The 13290-nt window shown below is 41.3% G+C and overlaps 1 non-coding gene across 1 annotated transcript; it reads right to left on the bottom strand.

The window, feature by feature from the left end:
• Positions 1 to 3463: 3463 nt before the first annotated feature.
• TRNAL-UAA (transfer RNA leucine (anticodon UAA)) lies at positions 3464 to 3546 on the bottom strand. Its single transcript has one exon. It is a non-coding gene; the product is annotated as a tRNA-Leu (tRNA).
• Between the last annotated feature and the right edge of the window lie 9744 nt (positions 3547 to 13290).

Here is a 13290-nt window from a genome sequence, read left to right on the forward strand (position 1 = left end):
TTTTGAGGAGCTGGAGGTGCATATCGCTTACCACCAGGCGGGCGGAATGGGTGAGAGATTTGTCAGCGGACGCCTTTCGCTGAAGGGAGAAGAGGGAGCCTCCGAAGACGGAGCCCCGAGAGAGAGAGAAGTGTATTTGCTCCCTGCGGCGTTCGGGTGTATAATGAGCGATGAGTGGGTCCTGTTCAGGCCCCTCGATACTGTGTCCCTCACCAGAGTCAACCTGGCGGGCGCAGTGAACCCGACCGTCACCCGGGAGTGTGCCCGATGCCTACGATATGCTTGGGAGAGTGAAGAGCCGGTGCCGATTGACCGGTTCCCTCCCCTCATGGTGTCTAGATTAAGGGGTCGTGAGCTTCCATCCGAGCTCCACGAAGATCTGGAGACGAAGGAACGCGCCGCAGATGAGAGGGTGGCCCCGCAGTACGACAAGGGGGGAAAGTTAAGTGCAACATTCCGTACAATTGCTGATTTAATGAATAAGAATTTAAGTTTAAAGGCCCAGCTGCGTATGGCTGTTCAGGCGGTCAAAGAAGCAGCTGAGAGAAGGGATCCTGAAACGCCAGCCCAAGATGGTGCCAAGCAAGAGGGAGACCGCGTGGAAGAACCAGAAAAGAAGGGTGGAGCTTTGGAGGAACCCGTGAGAGTTCAGTCAGCGACTCTGCCCATCGACACAGCGTCGTCTCCGGCAACCCCGCCCAGCGATGCCTCTGCCGACCACACCTTCCTGCCAACGAAAGAGAGAGTCAAGTGGAGGAGTGCATCCTCCCCTCCTGCCTGAAGCAGTGACAGCAACAGTGACTCCCGCAGCGGCAGTTCAGCCTACAACAATGACTAACTGAGTTGCTACTGCCTACTATGCTCGCACCAGAACTGAATTGCAGGATTTGTGTAGAGCATCAAGAATCCAGCCTGAAGAGACTCTAGCTGTATGGTTGGGACGTTTAGTCGTGGAACTTGGATCCAACCTGCTGAACCAGGAAGAAGCAAGCTTCTTGGTCAGACAAGCTTCGTGGAGTAGAGGACATGTCACTGACATCGACATGATAGCAGTCAACGTTCACTGGCCTATTCCACAGCCAGCGCTTGTTGCAGGACTGATCGGTCAAAAGGCCCACGTATGGCATGAAGGACTGCCAGAACATACTGGCGCAGAGCATCTCATGCTAGCAATCATCGGAGTCTCGTACTGTGCCTGGAACCCTAGAGCATGTGCGCTGGGACTGACATCACTCCAGCGAATAAGACCATGGCCTCATCGTCATCTACGAGACCCTGGAACTGTTCCAGTAACCATTCACAGCCTAGATAGTTGTCTTGAGATTTATGGGCAAAAGAACATCGTCGTCCTCCGGATTCTGCTCAACCCAATGGTGAACCAACCCGTAAGCAATCTCCTTCGTCAGTTGCCATGACTGCGTATCCTAATGGAGCCAAGATTATCTATTGATCGGGACCTTCGACACCTGACCGAGATTCAAGGCACAAGGCACCGTGAATCCGATCTTCCATCATTGCCACAGAGAACACCTGAAGAGTGATCCTACAGCGTTCTGGACTCAATAAGCGACAACTTCGAATTTTAGGGGACGCAGGTCAATGGCAACTGGCCTATGAGTTAGGTTTCCGTTATCTAGAAGAGATAGACGGCGGCTCCTCGACAATTTCATCTAGTTGAGTGTACAAAAGAGGGTAGTTTAGGGTGGTGAACACTTGTATTATAGTAAAGCTCCATGGAAACTTTGTAAATATGTTGAAATGCATTAACCTATTTTTTTCTTGAGAGTTTCTTGTTTACAGATCCAGAATTCAGAATGCGTGGTGAAGAGAGGCCCTGAGAAGGATAACATCATTGAAAGAAGTGAGATCCTGACGTACGACTTCGCCATGACACCCACTGAAGCCCTGATCATGTAGTTTTTGTTATGAATCTGATTATGTGTATTTGTGTTGTTTATTGTTCAACTCAATCCCAGGAGAGCGAATTTTATGTTGGGGAATTTTATGTATGTTTGTTTGTTTGTTTGTTTGTTTGACAACTCGGATAAAGCTCTGGATCACTCTAATGACAAGCGTGCAGCATAATTCAGTTGTGCCTTCAGCAAGGGGGGATGTCACAACCCAAGGGTGTGATTTTTGTTTTGTGTGTGCTTTGGCACCACTGAATTATTTTCCCGCCAATTTGTAGCTTTCTTTGCAGTGTGCATTTCTTCTTTGCAGCACAGAAATGCACTTTGCAAAGAGTTCCCGCCATTTGTATTATAATTTGAGCCCCATTATTGGCTTGCGTTAAATTATTCACACGTGGCGGCTAGTGATTGGCTTGCTAGCCGTATAAAAGGCTTGCGTGGTTTCTGCCCAAGTTGGAGGACTCCATGAACACCAGGAGGAGGAGATTTTCACACTGTGTGAAGATCTCTAAGTGCTGTGGAGCCTATTGGACCCAGCGCATTTCAAGCAGGCAACAGGGGTCTGATCAGCCTCTAGCCTCTCCCCGTCACCGAGCACAATCCTCAACGTATCCCTCTTCCCTGCGTGCAAAAGGATCCATGGAGCCTAGACAACTCCGTGGGAGAGATCCGAATATTGTCTGAGTCCTCAAACGAGGATTTAAGCGGAGCTGTGCCTGGGAAACTGTCCAGCCTACACCGCGACCATCTTCAGTGTAAGTAAACAATCTTGAATCAACCATTACAAGTCCATGCCTAATTCTAGCATGTCGCCTGTTTTCTCCGACCCAGCGTGCCCGGGCTGCTGGCCACAGCCCGCACGGTGCAAAAAAGGGCCCGGATCGCTCCCGGCCCGCACAATATCCAGTCTGAAGTAATCTTCATTCAGTTTTTGCCCATTGTTTCTTGTCCTCCCCTGGGGGGCCTTGGTGAACAGATGCTCTCCCAGGCCCTGATGTACAACCCTAATATACTTATAGGCTGCCACCAAGTCCCCTCTGAGTCTTCTCTTCTCCACGCTGTACAATCCCAAGTCTTTCAGACTCTCCTCATATGACCTGGTCTGTAGGCCTTTGATCATGCACATGGCCCTCCTTTGGACTCTCAAGCTTCTCCACATCCTGCCTGAAGGGCAGCACCCAGAACTGGATGCAGAACTCCAGCTGAGGTCTCACCACTGAGTAGAGTGGGAGGATGACATCCTTAGTCTTGCTTGAGATGCCTCAGCGTATGCATGCCACTGTTTGATTAGCTCTGCCAGCCACAGTATCTATTGCATTGGCAGCTTATGTTCATTTTGTGGTTTATCACAACACCCAGGTCTTGTTCAGTTGTGGTGGTGGCAAGCATAGCACTGCTGAGCCTTTAAGAGCATTTTGGATTATTTCTCCCTGGACTTTACATTTATCCATATTAAACATCATCAAGCAAGCCTGTCCAAGTCAGCCTGTATTGCTAGCCTGTCCTTGAGCATGACTACACTTCCCCATAGTTTGGTGCCCTAAAACAGCAGCTACCAGGAGTGGGGTTCGAACCCACGCAGACACATGTCCACTGGATCTTAAGTCCAACGCCTTAACCACTCGGCCATCCTGGTATAGACAAGCTACCTCAGAAATAGCGTCTAGGTTTTCACATAGGGTGCCAACCATAGCAATCTGTTAGGATACTGTAAAGGGGGAGACAAAGAAGGCAGAAGATTCTACACTCACAGGGTCTTCTGCTTCTATGTACTAGCACAGGAACTAGCCCAGTACTGTAGTCCACTGGCTAGGACTGTAGGATGAGAGACTGGAATCCATGGGCATTTATAGACATGCTCTGGGATGGGGGGAGGGAAGCATGGTGCTTTAATTAGCGAACCTCTGAGAGCTGCACTAATTAAAGAGCCCAGAGCATCATGTGTCTCAATGTCTACATGCTGAAAAAATGGCAATGGGGCACTTTGAACTAAAGCTTGGTGAATGAGTTTAGTTTAAAGCACGTCACCACCATTTTTCATCATGGGGAACACTGATACACATGACACTGGAGTCTGCTGGAGCACGATAATTACCACACTTCAACAGACTCAATTAATCAAGTCTGCTCCAATGTGCTGTCATTACAGCATGTCGGAGAACCCTCCCTGCACATGTATAGGAGCCCAATGGCTCTAATCCTGGATTTTCTGCTAAGTAGCGGGATGGCTCTGCACAAGTCATTTTACCCCTGCCTGAGCATAATGCCTACCATAATGAGTCCTTTAAGCTCCACTGTAATACTACAACTCATTCCTTATAGAGCTTTGTGAAATATTCACCTCAGCTGATGCCTAATCAGGGGTCTCAATATCATATTGAAACCCAAACCATATTCTTCATCAAGTTTGTCACTATTTTCCTTTCAAGCAAAACTGAACCAAGTGTAACAGGAATTTGGCCTGGTTTATATATTTGTGTCACTATTCTGCATGTATTACACAGTTTTACACAGTTTTAATATGAAATTAGGTGGAACCTGGAAATTTAATTTGAGCTTTGTTTTGAGGTTTCTAATGTGATGGTCAACAAGCAACTACCAGGAAGGAAAACCATGTAGGCACAAAAAAGTTAACATTGTATGAAAGTTTTAGTTGTGCCTCATTATCTAAAGCATCAAACAAATGCCTTGCCACTTAAAAGGAAAAATGGTAACTATACATCTAAATCCCATTGTTTAATATAGTATTTTAATGTTCCAATACTCTGTACCTTGAATTTTCCTGTCTTAATCCATACCAAGATCTAATTTGAAAAGACCTATACCAAGATGGCTTTAACAATTAAAGCTGGCTGCACAGACTTCAGGGAGTTGTGTTGCTCTGGATGGGCAAAGTTTGACACATCCGACAATTGTATTTCAGGTGTATTCATTTGTTTTCCAGGAACAAAACTCTCCAGAATACCAAAACTGTTGTTATACTGACAATTAAGCATAGCAAATACATACCAGATATTTTCTGAGTCTTTGATGATTGTAATTGCATAGTTATTGATTTTGCTTTCTTTGTCTAATTGCCTTTAAAATGCAGTAAGTGTGTTGTAACATTTCAAGTTCTGGTGCATGATTTGTGCTGGAGGGCAGGGGAGGTGGGGGTAGGCAAACAGAAGAGGCAAGGAGACCATAAAACAATCCCTATGGTGACACTTGTGAAAATGCCTGTCAGCTTGTCTGTTCTCTGGTCGTTTTGCCTTCTATTTTCAAGGCAAAGGGTTTTACAAAGTGAATTATCTTCATGCAGATGAAAATAACCACTTATTTTGGTAAAATTTATAACGCCAGATTCTACTTTTAGCAAGGAAATGCAAACAAAGCTGGGAGACAGCTTGTTCCCTGACCCCAAATTCATTCTATGTTGCTATAGCATCACCCCTGAGAAAATGGGACTGGCTCCTTTCCTCTCCTTAGACCTACTCAATGGGCTTTTGTCAGCTGTTGAATTATAGCATTAAAATTTAAATACTAGGGATTTAATGGAGGATTATTATGACACCCTGGTGCATTCTTTGTGTTGCTGTTGGCAACAAACCCAAGGAATGAGTGAAAGAAATAAAAACGAGGAGCTGTCCGTTTAAAGTAATGCTGGTGCTAGTACACATTTTGCATGGAGGAAAATATTTTCTAATTTCAACTATTATTATTGTCACATCAAAGGAGAGTATATAGCCAAATGTGTCACAAATACTTTTAAATCATTAAGAATCAATGACAGCTGAACTCTCCTCCAGAGCTGTTATCTTTTCCTTGAAAATTGTTTTTTCTACCTTATTGTGCAAAATAAATTTATCAGCAGCCAGGAAATGTGCAAGCAACAAAACATCATTAATCTTGTTTCATTTGCTCAATGAATAGTAAAAGTCTTTTAGAAATATTGGTTGTCAAACATGTCAAAGTAAACTTTCAGAGCAACAACTAAATGTTTTGACCATGACTTCCTTGTATCCATATGGGAAGTTTTGGGAACAATATACTATGTTGATAAAAGTTCAAGCACAAGTCGCTGAATAGACGAGAGAATGTTGTGTCATGCTTATGCATCAGGGTCATAGTTTTCATGAATTTGTGTAAAAAATGCCTATTTAATGGGGAGAGAGAGAGAGAGAGAGACAGACAGACAGAGAAATTTCTTATTTTTTAATTAATGCAATGTGGCTAAAAGTAATGTTTTATTCCCTGTTGCCATTTTTGTAACCAATGTAGCATTGGTGTTATTAATTAAGTGGGAAATAATGATATAATCTGTTCCATTTAAAGAGGCATTAAAGATTCCCATATGAAGCTTATCTTATTTCTCCATCTGATCTTCTACTTCTCACAAAACAATAAAGACTAAATTAATTTCAGGTCTAGCAACACTAACTTCTGAGGAGTCACACACGGTGTCATTTTGACCCATTTTCTTCTTCTGGTTATTTATATTTTTACATTCCTTGTGTAACATAATGAAGTATAAGTTTTACATAATTTAAAATAGTAATAATACTACTTGGACAAAAACTTCAGACAGTAATTCAGCATGTTCTTCTTGTAGTTTAATGCAAAATACTTAAGAAGCTGGCAGTCTAGAGACCTAGATGAAGTATTTATCTAAGGCTAATTCCCAATTTTCACAATGTAAGGATATCTGGGGAGCAGTCATACTGTACTCCTTTCACGGTACAAAGGGCAAGAACATTAAACATGACCCTGCACTAGTCCACTTGTGTTGACTGAAAGACACCTCTAATAATAAATAGTGTCCCATTGATGAAAACAGCTGGAATAAAAGGAAAGAAGGTGAATGTAGCAGACAATAAGAACACGCACTGAATGAACATCAACAGCAGCAGCATGTATGGGCAAACACACTTCATGGGATATTCAAGAGGCCCTAAGAAAATGTAGTGAGGACAGTCAGAGAAAGGTGTCATGCTGCTGTTTTCCCTCCACAAATGAAAAACATAAGATTATATATCTGATCATGTCTTGGATTATTCTTGTAGATATGATGATGCAATCTCATTAAGTTAGCTGTCATTAGGGTACCATAAAACATAAGAGACTACCTATACTTGAATACAAATGAATGTACCCTGGAAGAATCCATGGCTGGTGTCAAATCTAGGGCTATAGTTTTGTGCATACTCACCCATCTTTTAAGTGCCATCATTCAATATCATGAAGAATAAATACCTGATGGTTTACTGTACTTTTTTGTTCTGATGAGTGACAAAAACTATGCCAACAAAAACCTATGAGTGGCATGAATATTTGTCCTTAAAAATGATGGATGACAGAGATTGCCTAATTACTTGGGGAAAAAAAAAGTAAACACAAAACCAAGAATGATAGTATGACAAAGAAAGACATATAGAAGAAAAATCTTTGAATATCTGGTCCAGTGATTTCAAAAGAGGTCCTATTTTATAAATTAAGAATTTTGGTCAGCTAGAGATGAGGTCATATCTGAATCACTGGGAACATAGAATCATAGAAAATGAGGGTTGGAAGGGACCTCAGGAGGTCATCAAGTCCAATCCCCAGATCAAACCAGGACCATGCTCAACTAGTTCATGCCACTCAAGGCTTTGTCTAGCCAGGTCTTAAAAACCTCCAAGGATGGAGATAAACATCAACACTGATCTCTTACTGTGATAATCTTCTTGTAACTGCAAAACACAGCAGTCTGATCTTGCTTATGGGTGTCTTCAGTCAATGGAAACAAGAGATATTCAGTAAAGATAATTTAAAAAATAACAACAGAATTCCTACTCTGTCTGAATTTTCTTGAGAGAGAATCTTAGGTTGGTCATTAGATCCATGGGGAAAAATTGTTTCATTTCACTATTTTAAGGAAATTGTCCTAATGTGTTACCGCTAAAGTAAGTTAGGGTGAACCTGCCCTGATCTTACTTGGGAGTCTCATTTTTTTGTCAAGGACATAACATAACTAAAATGTTCTGGATTTCAGTTTCATAGATTATAAAGCTATTTTTACTAAATTCCATTAAATCTCAGGCTATTTTTCTGTCCCTTTCCATGCAGAATCAACATAATTGCCCATATTTGTAGTGTAAGGACCCCCTATAGTCTCAAATTTCACACAACCAATGGGAGGATTGGAACTACAATTCCATCAATTTAGTTGAATCCTCATGCACTGTTTTGAAAATGTTGGGGTTTTTTTGCCACATTTTAGGTGACCCAGTTTATATATACAACACATTCACTTTTGTACAAGTTAAATGTTTAATTAATGGACATTGAATAAACATTTCCAAATCAAGCCAATCCTGATAATTTCCTCACTTTTTTCCAGGTTCTGATCCTACCTGCACATTTGTAAACTTGGATTAATTTTAATGAGGTCAATAAAAGAAGTCCAGTGCGGTAAATTAGACCAGATTCAGGACAATGAGCTCCATTGTCACTTCCAAAGCAAGACATGCTCCTGTTGCAGAGTTAAGAGTTTGTTTGAACAGGAAATAGAAGAGTGTGAAAAGATATGTCTCACTTGTGTGGCTGACTTTGCAGAAATTCTCAGGTAAGCAGGGGAAATGCCCATGTCTTTTAGTAAGGTTATTCTGTGCCCTGAGAATGTGGGCACTCCTTTACAAGGAAAACCAAAGGAGATTGATGCTGGCAGATACTTTGAATTGCTAGGACTGGCCGCATGTGAACCTGGTAGAGACAAGTGCAGAGTTAATGGGATTATTTTGTTCCAGAAAAGTCTCTCTAGTGCTTTCTCTACTGATCTCATCATTCTGCTCAATCTCTGACTTCCTTTTCTTACGGCCACTCCTTTCCTATCTCTTGAAATAAGTCTTGGAAGACTTCCAGGTTAATGGCAAGTCTCTCTCTCTTTGTCTCCTTCTCTCTCTTATGTAGATTATTATAGTACATCACAAATGTACACATAACTTCACAAATAACTACATTTTTTGCTGGCCATTTTCTCCATGGGGCTCCATAATTCTTCCTTGATGTGGGTTTCAGAAGTCTGTCATTGAGACAGATGCTCTGTACTTCAGTTAGAAGGATTTAAAAAATAAATAAATATTTTGGAAGGGAGAAATTAGTGTTTTAACCCTACACTGAAGTATGTATTAGATATTGCTACCTAGTATTTTGTACCGCTGCATCAGGTCCCAGCCGAGATTAAGACTCCGCTGTGGTAGGTATTGTGCAAATATATAATAAGAGATAATCCTGGCCCCAGAGAGTTTACAATCTACCAAGACAAAACAGACAAAGCATGGCAGAGAAACAGAATCCCAGAGAAGTAGAGTTGCTTAAGGTCACACACAGTAGGTTAGTGTTCTGGGAATGGAGCCAAGTCTCTTGAGTGCCTGGTAGAGCTAACTGAAAGATGAATGAATTATTTAATAATATTTTTTTTAAATCAACACCTTAAAGTTCTTCCCAGTTTCCACATTTTAAAATGAATCATTTTTCTGCTTTTTGGTGAAATTTTAAAGTAAGATTTTTACCAAAATTGTTTTTCAAGTCATTTGGGGGAAAACTCAGGTTCCAATAAACAATCTAGATAAACATTAAGGCTAGGTACAGACATTCAAAAAGCCCATAGCGGAATTGATCTAAGTTACATAGTTTTCTGTCAGAGGTGTAGTTTAGATCAGTAGCGAACAGAACACACATTCCCCCTTTGGTGGTGGGTGGACGTGCAGGCTGCCTATCCTAGATGGGGTGCCACCATTTTTAAACCACTCTATGTGTGCTGAACTTCTGTTATGTTATGGGTTTAGACTGGCTTCCAATCACTTATGCCAGTAAAAGTGAAATTTCTGTACCTGGCCTACATGAAAACTGGTAGTAATATCACTGAAAATGCCATGAAAACAGAAGAAAGTAATTGATAACATCAACACGGATGCACTATTGTTTTGTGGAAAAGACTATTTTGAATTTTAAAAGAACTGAAATGCAAACAATTTAGCTGGCTCCTAACCCTAACCTGTTACTGTATCTTGTGTACCACGCTCTGTATACCTTTTAAATAAAGTTCTCATATTTGTTCTGCTTTGGTCTTTTGACAGATAATAACAATCTATAAACCATGTATAAAGACTTCATTTAAGCCATTTAATATATCCTGTGATTTTCACTTCTATGCTGAAATTGTACTTAATAACAATCTGAGCATGCTCTCTTATGATGGATCAATAGTCATGTGAGATAGTAATAAAGTAACTCTGTCTAAAATATCAAGCAGCATGGGTCAAATTTACCCTCAGCTAAAAGAATAATCAGGAAGGAAGTTCACTCTAGGATGCTTCAGACACTACATAATCATATTTCTGTTCTATGGCTTTAAGGTCAGTTGGATCTAAACAAATCCTTAATTTTCCTACAATCTTTCAAGAAGGGCATTGGCTACTGGGTTTTGTTTTGTTTTTCAATTTCTAGTTCTTGTTCCAAATTTATCCTCAGTTTGGTTGTACTGCTAGTGGAATGCTTCTTGATAAGTGCATTGCTAAATGTTTGCTCTTTTGCAACTGCATTTGGTAAGCACTTGCTAAGAACCCAAGGTTTCAGGAGGTAAATAAAAGCCTGTTTTCTGTTACAATAATGTTTTTGTATAATCTACTTCCTTCTGCTGAATTAAGAATGACTTTATCTGTGACCAATTCTTTGCTTTTTTAATAACTTAGAGCTGATGTAATGGTACTATCTGCAGTATAAATATTCGGGACATTGGCTTTCCTTTGCATGAGCATAATGTCTAGTCTACTAACTACATGCATTAGTGATTTGTCAAAGCTTGCCTCATTCTGATAGTCTTTTATGGTGTAAGATTCTAATGCATTGAACTTAAGCTCATTTAAATTCCTTACTCAGTTCATTTTTGGGAAAAACTTCCACTGTCTGTGTTTTTAAAATGACACATTTCACCATCCTATCGTTGTGCATTCACTCTATTTGACCACTTTATTTGACTTGGTGACTACCTCAACAATTATATATTTCACAGCTATTCACTTGTGCACAGTTTCCTTCCATTCTAGCGTGGATAATTTATTCCACCCATTTTGTTCTCACTAATCTGATTTTACATACCCTAACAAATTTCCTCTCTTACCACAGACCAGGCATATCTTGTCTGGTATGGGACACTGCTTGCCATTGTCATTGCACCCACTACAAATCATATAGTCTCCCACTCTTACATTTCACTGAGCCTTACTACTGCAGAACATACTGTGACACTAATTTGTTTGGAAATCACATTTTGGGGGGGAACATTACTTCTTTTTTCTGATGGCACATTCTTCTTTGTCTGGTAATGTGTTTATAGTTTTTGTAACATTTCATGCCGCCTGATTATTTTTGAAGTGGAGTCCCAATTTAAAACATCTTGGAAGCACTTTAGTGTTTTGTGGCCAGAAGGCTTTAGTCCTTTAATATGATAACAAGACTGTCGATACATAAATCTATCATCAAGTGACCCACTCCTCTTTAGTGCCTATCTCATCAAGACGCATTTCCTAAATACTTTCCTGCACGAAGACATTCTGGGTTTTGTGTAGTTTTTCCTGCAGTAATGGTCTGTGTACCAAACTGATGTATCTGAATGTTCTCAGGACATTGTGGCTTTGGCATACGGAGTTTGCCACTGCCAAGTTATTCTAGGAGAGAGGCCCAGCTTCTTACACCCTTCGGTTTTACCTGCCTTGTGTCCAGCAAAAAAAAAGGGAGAGCACAGAAATTAAACGTTTGTTTTCTTCTGGAGACTGCCACAGCTCCTCCTTGGGTACTACTGCAACTCTGGCCTCAACACTGAAAGAACATTTGCCATGTGTTCACTTGCTTCTGGAACACTATAGTCAGACTGTAACTAAGTACAGACATTCAAAAAGCCTGAGGTGGAAGCACTTTAAGTATAGCACTTTACTCAGAACAGTCTAGATTAAGTCAGAACCGAACAGAAAGCATGTGCTTGGTTTGGTGGGGGGTGCTCAGAGTCTGGCTGCAGTGGCTAAGGCCAGCAGGTTGGGGGGCACTCCCACGTGCCTCCCAGGAAGCTGTGGGAGGATGCTGAGCCCAGCTGAGCAGCCACTCCCGCGCCCCAACTGGCCAGTGGGCCTCTCTCCCTAGCTCACCACCCCCCGCTAGCTGGCGCTGGAGAGTGGGGGAGGAGGTGGAAGGAGCCCCTCTGCCACAATGACCCCCTCCAGCTTGCAGGCTTGGGTCTTGGTTGGGGCTGGGCTGGGTCCACACAGCAGAAGGTCCATTTCCACCCCTCCCAGGCCATACAAGGAGACAGAGCCTTTTCTGTTTCCCCTTTGTGACAGTCCAGGGTCACGTGCATGTAGAAAAAAGGGTTGTGTTACTGCCAATCTGACAACTAGGGCCTGGCAAAAAAAACCCCAAAACCCAAAGTTTTGCAGGTCTGATGTCTAGTTCTGGTTCCTGCCTTGTTTTATGTTCCTTTGATTCTATATTTATGTATGAATAAAAAAAAGTATTGTGGAGCTCTTACTGCTTCCTGTATTCAGCATGCCTTTGCAGTATTGCAGACATTCATAATGGAAGCAAGGCCAATGGTCAAAAATCCCTCCTTCCTTCAATTCGTGCCACCCTGTTTTCTTCAGTGAAAGAGCACAAGGGCAACTGAGGTTAAAATATAGCCATGAGAAGAAAATAAAGAAGAAACAAGTTGCATGTTTACTGGAATTAAACTGAAATTGTACTGGACTAACAAGCAATGCTCAGAGTAATTCCAGATTTTAAACTGCTTCTTGCCCAGTTGTTTCTTAGCCAGGCTTCATTATTTTTGATGAGCTCATTTAAATACTTCATTTTATTCCTCAATTTGTGGACAGCTGGAACATTACATTTAAATTCCAGCTGTTATTCTTCATATGAATTCAAGAAAAATCCAAATCCCAGCCTATTATGTTTGTAAGCAAGAAACGCTCCTCTGCAAACTAGATAATACTCCTTCCCCCTTCTACTTAGAAAAATATACCACATGGGAATACAGAAACTGCCACATCAGACCAATGGTCAATCTAGTCCAGAATCCTGTTACTAACAGGGGGGTAACTAACAAATGCTTCAGCGGAAGATGCAAGAAATATATGCGTCTTATGGTTTTCCTTTGCCATGTTTTGCATTCCTTTTAAAAGCAAGTTTTAATCCTTTCTATGACTCCTGTCCTGCAGACTCACAACTGTTTAATATTCCTATCATAAGCAGTCTCATTTATTTTTATGCGATTGCTCAGTGCAGTTAAACTAAGCATCTACATAAACATTTGGAAGGCAAAGCCCAATATAGCTGTAGCTTTCCTTATTATCCATACAAATATCCAATCTTA

The sequence above is a fragment of the Alligator mississippiensis genome, chromosome 1 (assembly GCF_030867095.1).
Source record: "Alligator mississippiensis isolate rAllMis1 chromosome 1, rAllMis1, whole genome shotgun sequence".
NCBI lineage: Eukaryota > Metazoa > Chordata > Crocodylia > Alligatoridae > Alligator > Alligator mississippiensis.